This window comes from Chiloscyllium plagiosum, unplaced genomic scaffold (assembly GCF_037043375.1).
Source record: "Chiloscyllium plagiosum isolate Xiang-an unplaced genomic scaffold, Cpla_swu_hap1 HiC_scaffold_29, whole genome shotgun sequence".
Classification (NCBI taxonomy): Eukaryota; Metazoa; Chordata; class Chondrichthyes; order Orectolobiformes; family Hemiscylliidae; genus Chiloscyllium; species Chiloscyllium plagiosum.
The window spans coordinates 36,409,269-36,422,722 of record NW_028270167.1 but is presented as its reverse complement, the minus strand read 5'-3'; the positions used below and the strand labels follow the sequence as shown (position 1 = coordinate 36,422,722).

The following is a 13,454-nucleotide window of genomic DNA, read 5'->3' as shown; positions in this document are numbered from 1 at the left end:
GCCGTTATAATGTCTGACGGTTATGAACTGTCCCATAAACTGCCCCATATTCCGTCAGCCCCAGAAATTTGAGAAACATAAAAAGTGGGAAATTGAAAGGAAGAGGTGTAGCCAAGATGGAGAATAGACAGGAGGAAACACCCCCCCCTCGAACTCTGTCTCAGAGTCTTAAGGAAATTGCTAAGTGTGGAAGGAATGTTCGGAAGTTTGAATGTTTCTGTTGTAGTATGTTGGGCCACGTTTGTTTGAAGTGTTTGAAATGTTGGAAATTTCGGCATGGACACGTGGGATTTATAAGTATGGGTAAAAACAAGTCAGAGAAGGAACCACGAAATGATAATAGCACAGACCAGGTTGTAGCTCTAACTATAACAAAAAGACCGGGTGAATTTTGTTGTTTACAAAGAAATACGTAAGGTAGATGAGAGATGTGCAGGATTGTTGTCGAAAAAGTGGATGAGCCCGTGTTCTTCAGGTGAACCCGCTAAACCCATAGCCATACTCAGTCATTCAGGGGCAACACAATCACTTTTACAGGGGAAAGACTTAGCTTCCCTCCAGAGAGCTAAGCTATAATAAATCGGACTAGCAGAGAATATATTCCGCTTCCATTGTACAAAGTACAACTGGAATGTGATTTGTTATTAAGAAAAGTCATGCTCAGAGTCGTAAAGAGTTGTTTAGAATCGCTACAGTGTGAAAACAGGCATCTGGCCCTAACAAGTCCACACCGACCCTCCAGAGAGTAACCCACTGAGAACCATTCGCCTACCCTATTACTCTACATTTACCCCTGTATAAATGCACCTAACCTACACTGTAATTTAGCATGGCCAATTGAACTAATCTGTAAATTTTTGAATTGTGGGAGGTAACACTGAGCTATCGTGCAGCCTTATGCAATTAGCTATCGAAAGAGTAGCCTTACGTCCAGGTGGAACTAAATGTTGTAGTTTTGCTCAAGGCTACGAAATGATCAAAGGAGGTTCAGCAAACAGATCAATTCCAGGAACAGGTTCTGAGCATGCTTCCTTTGTGTGAAATATGCAAAGCAATGGTTTAACAAAGTCCACCAATAAATGCAAATATAATGCCACAAACAAATAAAAGAACAGCTGAAATTGTTTTCAAAGGTGAAGATAATCTGGGCAGAGTATTTTAACATCATTAATTGATTCACAAAAAGCATAGCCTGAATCAAATAAATTTGTACAGTCAACTCGTGTTGAGCTAATGTTTGGAGGAGTTCTGGAGCATTATTATCTTAAGAACGGGGTGGAGAGGAGGAAGTGGAGACCTCCTCTTAATCCCACAGATGAAGAATGGTCAGTTCTGCATCAGATAGTTGTACCGTCCAGTTACTGTAGGGAGGTAGGCCCATGGCAGGGTATGTGTAGAGTCGAAAACCTCAGGCGGTCATAAACAGGTATTTTACCTGGCCAAAATTGGATAAAAATAGATGGGCAGTTTTGTAAAATGTAGGTAAAAACAATGACTGCAGATGCTGGAAACCAGATTCTGGATTAGTGGTGCTGGAAGAGCACAGCAGTTCAGACAGCATCCGAGGAGCAGTAAAATCGATCTTTCGGGCAAAAGCCCTTCATCAGGATTAAAGGCAGAGAGCCTGAAGGGTGGAGAGATAAGCTAGAGGAGGGTGGGGGTGGGGAAAAAGTAGCATAGAGTACAATAGGTGAGTGGGGGAGGAGATGAAGGTGATAGGTCAGGGAGGAGGGTGGAGTGGATAGGTGGGAAAGAAGATAGGCAGGTAGGACAAATCATGGGGACAGTGCTGAGCTGGAACTTTGGTGAGGTGGGGGAAGGGGGAATGAGGAAACTGTTGAAGTCCACATTGATGCCCTGGGGTTGAAGTGTTCCGATGCAGAAGATGAGGCGTTCTTCCTCCAGGCGTCTGGTGGCGAGGGAGCGGCAGTGAAGGAGGCCCAGGATCTCCATGTCCTCAGCAGAGTGGGAGGGGGAGTTGAAATGTTGGGCCATGGGGCGGTGTGGTTGATTGGTGCGGGTGTCCTGGAGATGTTCTCTAAAGCGCTCTGCTAGGAGGCGTCTAGTCTCCCCGAAATGTTGGGCCACAGGGTGGTGTGGTTGATTGGTGCGGGTGTCCTGGAGATGTTCTCTAAAGCGCTCTGCTAGGAGGCGTCTAGTCTCCCCGAAATGTTGGGCCACAGGGTGGTGTGGTTGATTGGTGCGGGCGTCCCGGGGATGTTCCCTAAAGCGCTCTGCTAGGAGGCATCCAGTCTCCCCAATGTAGAGGAGACCGAATCGGGAGCAATGGATACAATAAATGATATTGGTGGATGTGCAGGTAAAACTGTGATGGATGTGGAAGGCTCATTTCGGGCCTTGGATGGAGGTGAGGGAGAAGGTGTGGGCGCAGGTTTTGCAATCCCTGCAGTGGCAGGGGAAGGTGCCAGGATGGGAGGGTGGGTTATAGGGGGGCATGGACCTGACCAAGTAGTCACGGAGGGAACGGTCTTTGCGAAAGGTGGCGAAGGTTGGTAGGGTGGAAGGTGAGCACCGGGGGCGTTCTGTCCTTGTTACAGTTAGAGGGGTGGGGTCTGAGGGCAGAGGTGCGGGATGTGGACGAGATGTGTTGGAGGGCATCTTTCCCCATGTGGGAAGGCAAAATTGCGTTCTTTAAAGAAGGAGTCCATCTGGTGTGTTCTGTGTTGGAACTGGTCCTCCTGGGAGCAGATACGGCGGAGGCGGAGGAATTGGGAATACGGGATGGCATTTTTGCAGGAGGTAGGGTGGGAAGAGATGTAATCCAGGTAGCTGTGGGATTCGGTGGGTTTGTAAAAAATGTCGGTGTCAAGTCGGTCGTCATTAATGGAGATGGAGAGGTCCAGGAAGGGGAGGGAGGTGCCCTTCCTGGACCTCTCCATCCACCTCCCTCCCCTTCCTGGACCTCTCAATCCACCTTCCTCCCCTCACCCTTCAGCCTCTCTGCCTGTATTCCTGATGAAGGGCTTTTGCCCGAAACGTCGATTTTACTGCTCCTCGGATGCTGCCTGAACTGCTGTGTTCTTCCAGCACCACTAATCCAGAGTTTTGTAACATGTGTCATATTTATCAAGTCATAGGTCAACCTCAACACAAATTAAACCAGCACCTTTGATTCCCATAGCAGTTTCTAAGGAACCATTCAAGTGGATTGTGAGGACCATTACCTAATACAAAAGTCAGACATTTATAGGAGCCATGTAATAGGAGCGGTGAGGGGTGGGGGGCGGGGGGCGGGGCGGGTGTGCACTTGAGTTGGAGCATTTTAGTTATAAAAAGAGATTGGACAGACTTTGGTTGTTTTCCTTGGAGACTGAGGGGGGGAGGGGGGCAAGGCTTGTGATGTATAAAAGTGGAAAGCACATATAGATGGGGGAATGTGAGGAAACTTTTCCCTTGGTGGAAAGATCAATGACGAAGGGCAGAGATTAAAGTTAAGGGATTGGAGGTTTAGGGGGCATGTGAGAAGATTTTTTTCATCGAAAAGGTGGTGAGAATTTGGAACTCGTTGCCGGTAAGGCTGCCAAGAGGCAGAAACCCTTATAACATTAAGAAGTATTTAGATGTGAACTTGAAGTGTCAAGGTATATAAAGTGGTGTGACAATTGCTGGAGAATGGGATTAAAATAATTAGATGATTACTTTTGAACAGCATAGACTTGCTGGACGGAAGGACTTTTTTCTGTGCTGCTGACCTCTTCTGACTCAATGACTGTAATTAAAGCTAAGGTGTACAGATTTTCACTTATTATGGTTCACTAATGGAAGTACAATCGCGTCAAGGATCAAACGCTAGGTGAAAACATATTCAGGATATCACCCAGTAGTTTGGGGATTAAACAAATGAAATCGACGGTGGCATCACGGACCTGGATTTGATTCCAGCCTTGGGCGATTGTGTGGAGTTTGCATGCTCTCGTGTCTGCTTAGATTTCTATTGGGTTCTCTGGTTTCCTCCCACAGGTTAGGTGGATTGGCCATGCTAAATTGTCCATAGCTTCCAGGGATGAGTAGGTTAAGTGGATTAGCCATGGGATATGTAAGGTAGAGGGCTTTTGCCCGAAACGTCGATTTCGCTGCTCCTTGGATGCTGCCTGAAATGCTGTGCTCTTCCAGCACCACTAATCCAGAATATGTAAGGTGGTGGGCCAGGTGAGGTGTTCTTCAGAGGGTCAGTACTGTAGGGATTCTAAGAACTGTGTACCATCTGTAGGAGAAAGTGAGGTCTGCAGATGCTGGAGATCAGAGCTGGAGATGTGTTGCTGGAAACCTGACTGCCCCGGCCGACCCATTGTCTCCGCCTGCTCCTGCCCCACCGAACTCATCTCTGCGTACCTTGATACCCGTCCTGTCCCCCTTAGTCCAAGAACACCCCACCTACGTTCGGGACACCACCCATGCCCTCCACCTGCTCCATGATTTTCACTTCCCCGGTCCCCAACGCCTTATTTTCACCATGGACATCCAGTCCCTGTACACCTCCATCCCCCATCACGAAGGACTCAAAGCCCTCCGCTTCTTTCTTTCCCGCTGTACCGACCAGTACCCTTCCACTGACACCCTCCTTCGACTGACTGAACTGGTCCTCACCCTGAACAACTTCTCTTTCCAATCCTCCCACTTCCTCCAAACGAAAGGAGTAGCCATGGGCACCCGCATGGGCCCCAGCTATGCCTGCCTCTTCGTAGGATATGTGGAACAATCCATCTTCCGCAACTACACTGGCCCCACCCCCCACCTTTTCCTCCGCTACATCGATGACTGTATCGGCGCCACCTCGTGCTCCCACGAGGAGGTTGAACAGTTCATCCACTTCACCAACACCTTCCACCCCGACCTCAAATTCACCTGGACAGTCTCAGATTCCTCCCTCCCCTTCCTCGACCTTTCTATTTCTATCTCAGGCGACCGAATCAACACGGACATCTACTACAAACCGACCGACTCCCACAGCTACCTGGACTACACCTCCTCCCATCCTGCCCCCTGTAAAAACGCCATCCCATTCTCCCAATTCCTTCGACTCCGCCGCATCTGCTCCCAGGAGGACCATTTCCAAAAACGCACAACCCAGATGGCCTCCTTCTTCAAGGACCGCAATATCCCCCCCGACGTGGTCGACGATGCCCTCCACCGCATCTCTTCCACTTCCCGCTCCTCCGCCCTTGAACCCCGCCCCTCCAACCGCCACCAGGACAGAACCCCACTGGTCCTCACCTACCACCCCACCAATCTCCATGTACAGCGCATCATCCGCCGTCATTTCCGCTACCTCCAAACGGACCCCACCACCAAGGATATATTTCCCTCCCCTCCCCAATCAGCATTCCGTAAAGACCACTCCCTCCGTGACTCCCTCGTCAGATCCACACCCCCCACCAACCCAACCTCCACTCCCGGCACCTTCCCCTGCAACCGCAGGAGGTGCAAGACTTGCGCCCACACCTCCCCCCTCACCTCCCTCCAAGGCCCCAAAGGAAACTTCCATATCCGCCACAGATTCACCTGCACCTCCACACATATCATCTATTGCATCCTCTGCACCCGATGTGGCCTCCTCTATATTGGGGAGACAGGCCGGCTACTTGCGGAGCGTTTCAGAGAACACCTCTGGGACACCCGGACCAACCAACCCAACCACCCTGTAGCTCAACATTTCAATTCCCCCTCCCACTCCACCAAGGATATGCAGGTCTTTGGACTCCTCCATCGTCAGACCACAACAAAACGACGGTTGGAGGAAGAACGCCTCATCTTCCGGCTAGGAACCCTCCAACCACAAGGGATGAACTCGGATTTCACCAGTTTCCTCATTTCCCCTCCCCCCACCCTGTCTCAGTCAAATCCATCAAATTCAGCACCGCCTTCCTAACCTGAGATTTTCTTCCCGACCTCTCCGCCCCCACCCCAGTCTGACCTATCACCCTCACCTTGACCTCTTTCCACCTATCACATTTCCGACGCCCCTCCCCCAAGTCCCTCCTCCCTACCTTTTATCTTAGCCTGCTGGACAAATTTTCCTCATTCCTGAAGAAGGGCTTATGCCCGAAACGTCGATTCTCCTGCTCCCTGGATGCTGCCTGACCTGCTGCGCTTTTCCAGCAACACATTTCCAGCTACCATCTGTAGGGCCAAGTTGCTTTGGAGAGGTAACACCAGCTTTTAAAATCATGATCATGTCTACCCTGTCTCTATGTCCCTTACAGTATAATACATCTTAATTCATGTTATGTGTATCCAAAGGATTGGGACGAAGGGTGAGACTCTTCTCTTATTTGCAAGAAGGGAATCCAAAAAGGAAGTCCAAATGAAGCTACTGGCTTCAGCCTATTTCAGTTAGTTGTTGGCCATGACCATTAAAAGATAATCTTCAGTACTAGAGTATGTGTCCATGTATTTCAAAAGGTTATCAGGAGAGCGAGCAGGAACATATGGAAAGTTCCCAAAACAAAATTAAAGAATCGGCAGATAAACAGGTGAAAGCGAGAAATATCAAAGCATCAGGTGCAGATTTGGCTTTGTTTCCTTTACAAGGTGATCCACTATAAACAAAATTCAATGGTCCATGCAAAGTAGCTAAAAAGAAACATTTAAAATTAAGCAAAGAAATAACTAAAGCACATATTTAAATAATTATTTCTCCCATGGTGATGCCTGAAGTTGCACTCTGTACATATTCATGTTCATTTCGAAAGCTGGTATTGAAAAGCCCTCAAGATAAGAATGGGAGTAAATTAGAAATTTCTTTGAAAAGACAATTTTGGCCGTCATTGCACACATCAGGACAAACCCTGCAGACAGTCCTTGTGAAACCCATTAGATCTACAAAGTGCTGAGATCTAGTTCTTTCAGAAGCCAATAACGAGAGACCATGCTGAAGATTTCTTCAATGTCTGTGTTGTTGTGGAAAGGATTGTCACATCTGAGTTCCAAACTCCCAAGTAGTTTCATGTCTATTGGGTGACAGCGTCCTCACCGAATCCCCCAAGGTTTGGGTGTTTAATTGTTAAATCTTGCAAATACTGGTTGTTATTCACTACAGTCATCAACTTGGTTGTTAATATGATTTTTTTTACCCATGCCCCATGTTATTATTGAACTGTCGTTGAAGTTCAAAAGTCTAAAAATAACCATTGGTCATTTTTGAGACTGTCAAATGAATCAGAGCATAAACATTTTTTTCTTTTGATGAAGCCACCAGATAATGCCATCGCAAAATACCCTGAGCAAATGATGGTGAGCTGACATTTTGCATCTTATGTTCTTAAGTCCCACACTGCTGTTAGATAGCAACTTCCAGGATTCTGACCTAGCAAGCATCGGAATTAGTGATATATTGGATGAATGAACTCCTAAGAATGTTCAGCAAGCTTGACACTAACACTTGACACTTGATTAGCATTCGATCTACAAGCTTCAACATTCAGTCCCTCCACTGCTATTGAACAGCAACATGTACCATCTATAAGATGCACTGCAATCTCACCAAGGCTACTTTGACAGCACCTTCCAAATCTATGAACTCTACCACTTAAAAGGGCATGGACAACAAATGCAAAGGAGCAACAACACCTGGAAGCTTCCATCCAAACCACACACCTTCCTCCCTTTGAACTAGATCACCATTTCTTTACTGTCACTGCGTCTATGTCCTGAACTCCCTTTCAAACCGCACCGCGGGTCTCCCTGCACCACAAAGGTTGCAGCAGTTCAAGAAGCCATGATTGGAGGTGCCAGTGTTGGACTGGTGTGGACAAAGCTAAAAATCACACAACACCAGGTTATAGTCCAACAGGTTTATTTGGAAGCACTAGCTTTCGGAGCACTGCTCTTTTGTCAGGTAGCTGTGGAGCAGATCATAAGAATGAGCATATTGATCCCAGATATGTAAATTACAATAACTTCAATGGAAGCCCAATAGTTTTTTTAAAGTTCTGCCAGTAGTGTTTATGAATTCCCAAGAAAAGCAGAATGGACATAACAGAACTGACAAAAGGCAATAATCAGAAAAACAGACAACTGAAATCTATACCATCTTATCGCACTCATTAAAATCCATCCTACTGGCACAAAATCTCCCTCAGCTGAAACCTTGTTGTTTGTTACCTTATCCTATGGGATTTGTTGTTTCTGGCACCATTGCCATTGAAACCAAACTACAAATGCTGTTAGGATCCGAACTGTTCGAGCGTGCTGTCAGTCATCAAATGCTTCAACAAACCCCATTCCTCTCAGATCCTCAATTTTCACCAAATCCCCATCTCCAAGCAAACTCTTATCCTTTCATCAAAACCTAGACCATTTCTGCCCTCATTCTCTGTCGGAAGATACCTCCGGCACTCTCTCAGAATCATCCAGGGATGTTATTACACGCCTGTGCAACAAAGTGGGATTCCCTTTTCAAGACCCTACCCTTTCATGCTCAAACACTTTAGCTTATGCTGTTGATCTCGTTGCTAAGTCGCATCAGATCCCCCCTCTCTCCACACACCCCCCCCCTCCCCCGCCCCCCACCACCACCCGCCACCAAAATGATCCTGAAAGCTGTTCTCTCTCTCTCTCTCTCTTTCCTTGCATTGTTCTCTGACATTGATACCAATTGTCCCAATGCCCTGACTCTCCCATCATAGTCCCATCTCCCGGATCAAGAACACTTCTCCAAGCCTTCCAATTAGCCCAACCTCCAACTCTCGAACAAACCCTGAATACCCTAACCCTTAGCGAAGTCCATTCGGCCAGCACCTCCTTGAATCTCCTCACTCCTTTACTGTCGATTATCCTTGTGGTTCCCATACTCTCCACGTTGAAACCTGACCCCTTTCCGTTTCCATCAGCTGGCGGTTCCGATTAACTTGACACCTGTTTCCGAATATACCTGGAAACGTTCATTTATCTCCTCTTTTTCCTTGAACCCTCCGGGTCCTTAATTTGCAATAATTGTCTACAGTCGCAAAAGCTTAAAATGCGTTACAATGTGAGTTTCGGGTCTTAAAATCTTGGAGTTTCTGTAATTCGGAATCGTCTCGCTGCTCCTCTAACTACTTTTCCAAGATTTGTTATAGGGACCAGAATTGTCCGCGGACTCCCTTTTGCTCTCAGAATCCCAGTGATTTCTGTAACATTTAGCTCGCCAGTAGCTCTACCTCAAATACAGTCCATTTCACATGGTCGGTAAGGCGAAAGGGAGCACTACATCGCACCTTCATCACGACAACAAGCAGAAATTATATCTTCTACAGTGACATTGCTCCAAACAGATATATTCACCATTTTCTCGCCTTCTTGTCACTCACTTCATTTTCAGTTTCATTAGCCCTCTTCCAGCATTGCCTGTGTCTGCCTTTACTAAGGTCACAACTACCTCCACTATAACACAAAAGAAATCCTGTAGCAGTTAGCTTGACAAATGCTTCTCATGCTACTGTTTTACAAATCCTATTCGTTCATTGCAGCTCCCCCAATGCCACCATGTACATTTTTCTAAAAGAATAATTGACATAATCCCATGTTTTACCTTCTTTGGCAGAGTTGCCAATCCCAATAGGCGAAACTTTGGAATTTCCAGGTGTCCAGGTTGTCCAATATCCTTTTATTGATCACACCGGATTCAGCTAGCTGAGTCACTAAACCTGGTCCCTCCCCACCCTCAGATTCAAAGAACTACCAGCTATTTGTTCCTTAATAGAGCAATGTAAATATTATTTTGTTTCCCTCGTTTCATTGACAATTTGCCTCTCTCCCTTCACTTCAAAGGTGCTAATTTAACAAGTCTCTCATTTACTTATTTTTCAATTCTAGCATTGTTTGTTAGAATTATGCCATTATTAAATTCATGTCAACTTCCAATACCAGTTGTTGGTGGGATATGGGGGTTGCTGGCTGGATCAGCATTTATTGCTGTCTCTAGTTGCCCTTGAGAAAGTGTGGTGAGCTGCTTCCTTAAACTGCTGTAGTCCATAGACTGTATGTAGACCCACAATGTCGTTAAGAGGGGAGTTCCAGGAATTTGACCCAGTAACAGTGAAGAAACAGAGATATATTTACAAATAAGGATGCTATGTGTCTTGAAGGGGAACTTGCAGGTGGGTGGTGTTCCCATATGTTTGTTCCCCTTGTCCTTCGTGATAATCATGGTCATGGGTTTGGAAGGTGTTGTCTAAAGAACCTTGGTGCATTTTTACAGGGCATCTTGTAGATGGTACACAGAGTATCAGTGGGAGAGGGAGTGTATGTTTGTGGGTGTGGTACCAATCAAGCGGGCTGCTTTGTTCAGCTTTTAGGATATCATCACACTCCTGACATGTCCCTTACAAATGGGGTCAGGTTTTGAGAGTCAGGAGTTACGCACTGCAGTATTCCTAGCTGCTAATATGCTCTTGTAGCCATTGCATTTCCTCTGGCTAATCCAGTTCAGTTTCAGGCCAATGGTGATGCCCAAGATATTGATAGTGGGAGATTCAATAATGATCATTCTATTGAATCTCAAGGGACAATGGTTAGATTTCCTTTTGAGGGAGATGGTCTTTGTCTGGCATTCATGTGATGCAAATGTGACAAACTCTTGTGAGCCCCATGTGTGGATATTGTCCAGGTTTTGCTGCATTTGGATATGGACTGCTTCAGTAACTGAGGAGTCATGAATGGTGCTGATCATTGTGCAGTCATTTGACCACAATCCCCAGGTGAGACCATATGATGGAAGGAAGGTCATTGACGAAGCAGCTGAAGATGAATGAGCCGAGGACACTATCCTGACAAACTCATGCAGTGGTGTCCTGGAGCTGAGATGACCAATCTCCAACAATCACAATCATCTTCCTATGTCACAAGTATGACTCCAGCCAACGGAGAGTTTTCCATCTGTTTACCATGGACTCTCATATTGCTAGTGCCCCTTGATGCTGCATTCGGTCAAATAATGCCCTACTTGCAAAGGGTTCAAGGAGAATAGACCAAAATTCTCCAGATGAAAATAGAGATGCAGGGTCAGGCGCTATGTTGTACCTGGAGCTGGGGACCATTGCGGTTCATCGTGACCATATCTGTAGCAAGTGTTGGTTGCTTAAGGAATTCCAGCTCAGAATTGATGAGTTAGAGTCTGAGCTTTGAATACTGTAGCACATCGGGGGGGGAGGGGGGAGAGTTACCTGGGCATTGTGTTTCAGGAGGTATTCACACACCCCTCAGATAAACTACCTCGAATTCGGTCAGTTCTCAGGGACAGGAGGGTGTGACTATAAGCAAGGCAAGTAGAGGGATCCAAGAGGTAGTACTGAAGAAGGCTCAGTCCTTGAGCTTGTCTAATGGGCTTGAGATTCTTTTTCTCTGTGTGGATGAGAAAGGAGGCTATAAGGGAGGATGAGCAAACTGAGCATAGCTCCATGGGTACAGGGAACCATTCAAGATGGGGACATAAAAGAGAAATGTAGTTGTAATTGGGGATAGTATGGTCAGGGGAATGGACACTGTTCTCTGTGGCCAGGATCGAGAGTGCCGAAGGCTGTGTTGCTTGCCTGGTGCCTGGGTTCAGGAACCTGCAGTGAGTGGGGAAAGATCCAGTTGTCATGGTTCGTGTAGATACCAACAATATATGTACAAAGAGGAAAGAGGTTCTGCTGAGGAACTATGAGTAGCTAGAGACTAAATTAACAAATAGAACACAAAAAGATAATTACTTCCGGATTACTAACTGAGCCATGAACAAATTGGCATAGAGTCAAGAAGATTAAATAGGTAAGCACATGGCACAAAGATAGCAATGGGAGAAACAGGTTCAAATTCATGGGACATTGGCATCAGTACTGGGGGAGGATGGAACTGTTCTGATGGAACAAGTTCACCTGAATCACGCTGAGACCAGTGTCCAGGCAAGTCAAAACTAAGGCTGTGGATAGGGCTTTAAACATATATTTGGGGAGGGCTCAGTTACATGGAAAAAAGATGATAAAGTTTCCAGAACAAACAATAGGACAGAGGGTATGGAAAGGCTCAGGAACCTAATTTCAGGCACAGTAGATAAGGGGACAATTATGAGAAGGGGAGCAGTCAGTAAAGCACTAGGGTGTTGTACTTAAATGCATGCAGTATATGATACAAGGTAAATGAGCTTGTAGCACCAATTGAAATCGGCAAGTTCGATGTTGTGGGTTTGACAGAGACGTAGATACAAGGGGATCAGGGCTGGAAAATAAATATCGAAGGAACAGGCAGATGAGCAGAGGGGGTGGAGTTGCCTTGATAGTAATAAACTAAATCTATAGCAAAGTTAAAAATCACACAACACCTGGTTATAGTCCAACAGGTTTAATTGGAAGCACACTAGCTTTCGGAGCGACGCTCCCTTATTAGGTGATTGTGAAGGAGCGACGCTCCGATAGCTAGTGTGCTTCCAATTAAACCTGTTGGACTATAACCTGGTGTTGTGTGATTTTTAACTTTGTCCACCCCCAGTCCAACACCAGCATCTCCAAAGCATAAATCTATAGCAAGAAGCGATATAGAATTGGAAAATCTAGGATCTGCTTGGCTGGAGTTGAGGGACTGTGAAGGAAAAAAGCTCTCATGTATACAAGCTTCCGAGCAGTGGTCAGGACATGGGGCAGAAAATAAGTCAGGAGATAGAAAAGATATGTAAGAAAAGCACTATTACAATAATCATGCTGGTGGACAGGGCAAATCAGGTTAGGAGCAGATCCCCAGAAAAGCAATTTATGGAATATCTGTGAGATGGTTACTATGGAGCAGTTTGTGGGAGAGCCTACAAGAGATCAGGCAGTTGGTGATGTGTAATAAGGTAGATTTGACTAGGGAGCTTAAAGTTAAGGAACCCCTAGGGGACAGTGGCCATAATATGACAGAATTCACCCTGCAGTTTGAGAGGGAGAAGCTTGAACAATGTTACAATGAGTCAAGGTAACTACAAAGACATAAGGGAGAAGCTGACCACAGTTGATTGAAAGGGGAGCCCAGCAGGTAAAGCAGCATTGGCAGGGGTTTCTGGGGGTAATTCGAGAGGCACAGTAGAAATTCATCACAAGGAAGAAGAAAGATATGAAGGGGAGGATGAGACAGCTACAGCTGGTCAGCGAAGTCAAGGACAACATAGAAGCAAATAAAAAAGCATATAATGTGGCGAAGATTAATAGAAAGCCAGAGGATTGTGAAGCCTTTAAAAACCAGCAAACGATAACAAAAAAGCTTTGGGGGGTGGGGGGGAGGCGGAGAAAGTGAAATATGAGGGTAAGCGAACTCATAATATGAAAGAAGACTGTGAGTTATTTTAGATACATAAAAGATAAGAGAAAGACAAGAGTGGACATTGGCCCAATGGAAATGAGGCTAGAAAAGTAGTAATTGAGAACAAAGAAATGGCAGAGAAAGGAAGACATCACTAGTATACCAGACCTTGAAGGGAGCCAGGGGGTAGGGGTAAATGT

At 46.1% G+C, this 13,454-nt stretch overlaps 1 protein-coding gene across 3 annotated transcripts in view; it reads right to left on the bottom strand.

Annotated features, from left to right (window-relative positions):
• The window catches only part of LOC122540555 (CMP-N-acetylneuraminate-beta-galactosamide-alpha-2,3-sialyltransferase 4-like), a 110,511-nt gene that overhangs the window by 74,438 nt on the left and 22,619 nt on the right, over positions 1-13,454 (bottom strand). For 2 of the 3 annotated variants that reach the window (XM_043676422.2, XM_087976493.1), the window contains exon 1: positions 9,533-9,598. The exons of the other annotated variant lie outside the window; for it this stretch is intronic. The gene's annotated coding sequence lies outside the window, so the exon portion shown is untranslated. Of the gene's footprint in view, positions 1-9,532; positions 9,599-13,454 lie in introns of those variants that run through there. 3 annotated transcript variants of the gene reach the window in all.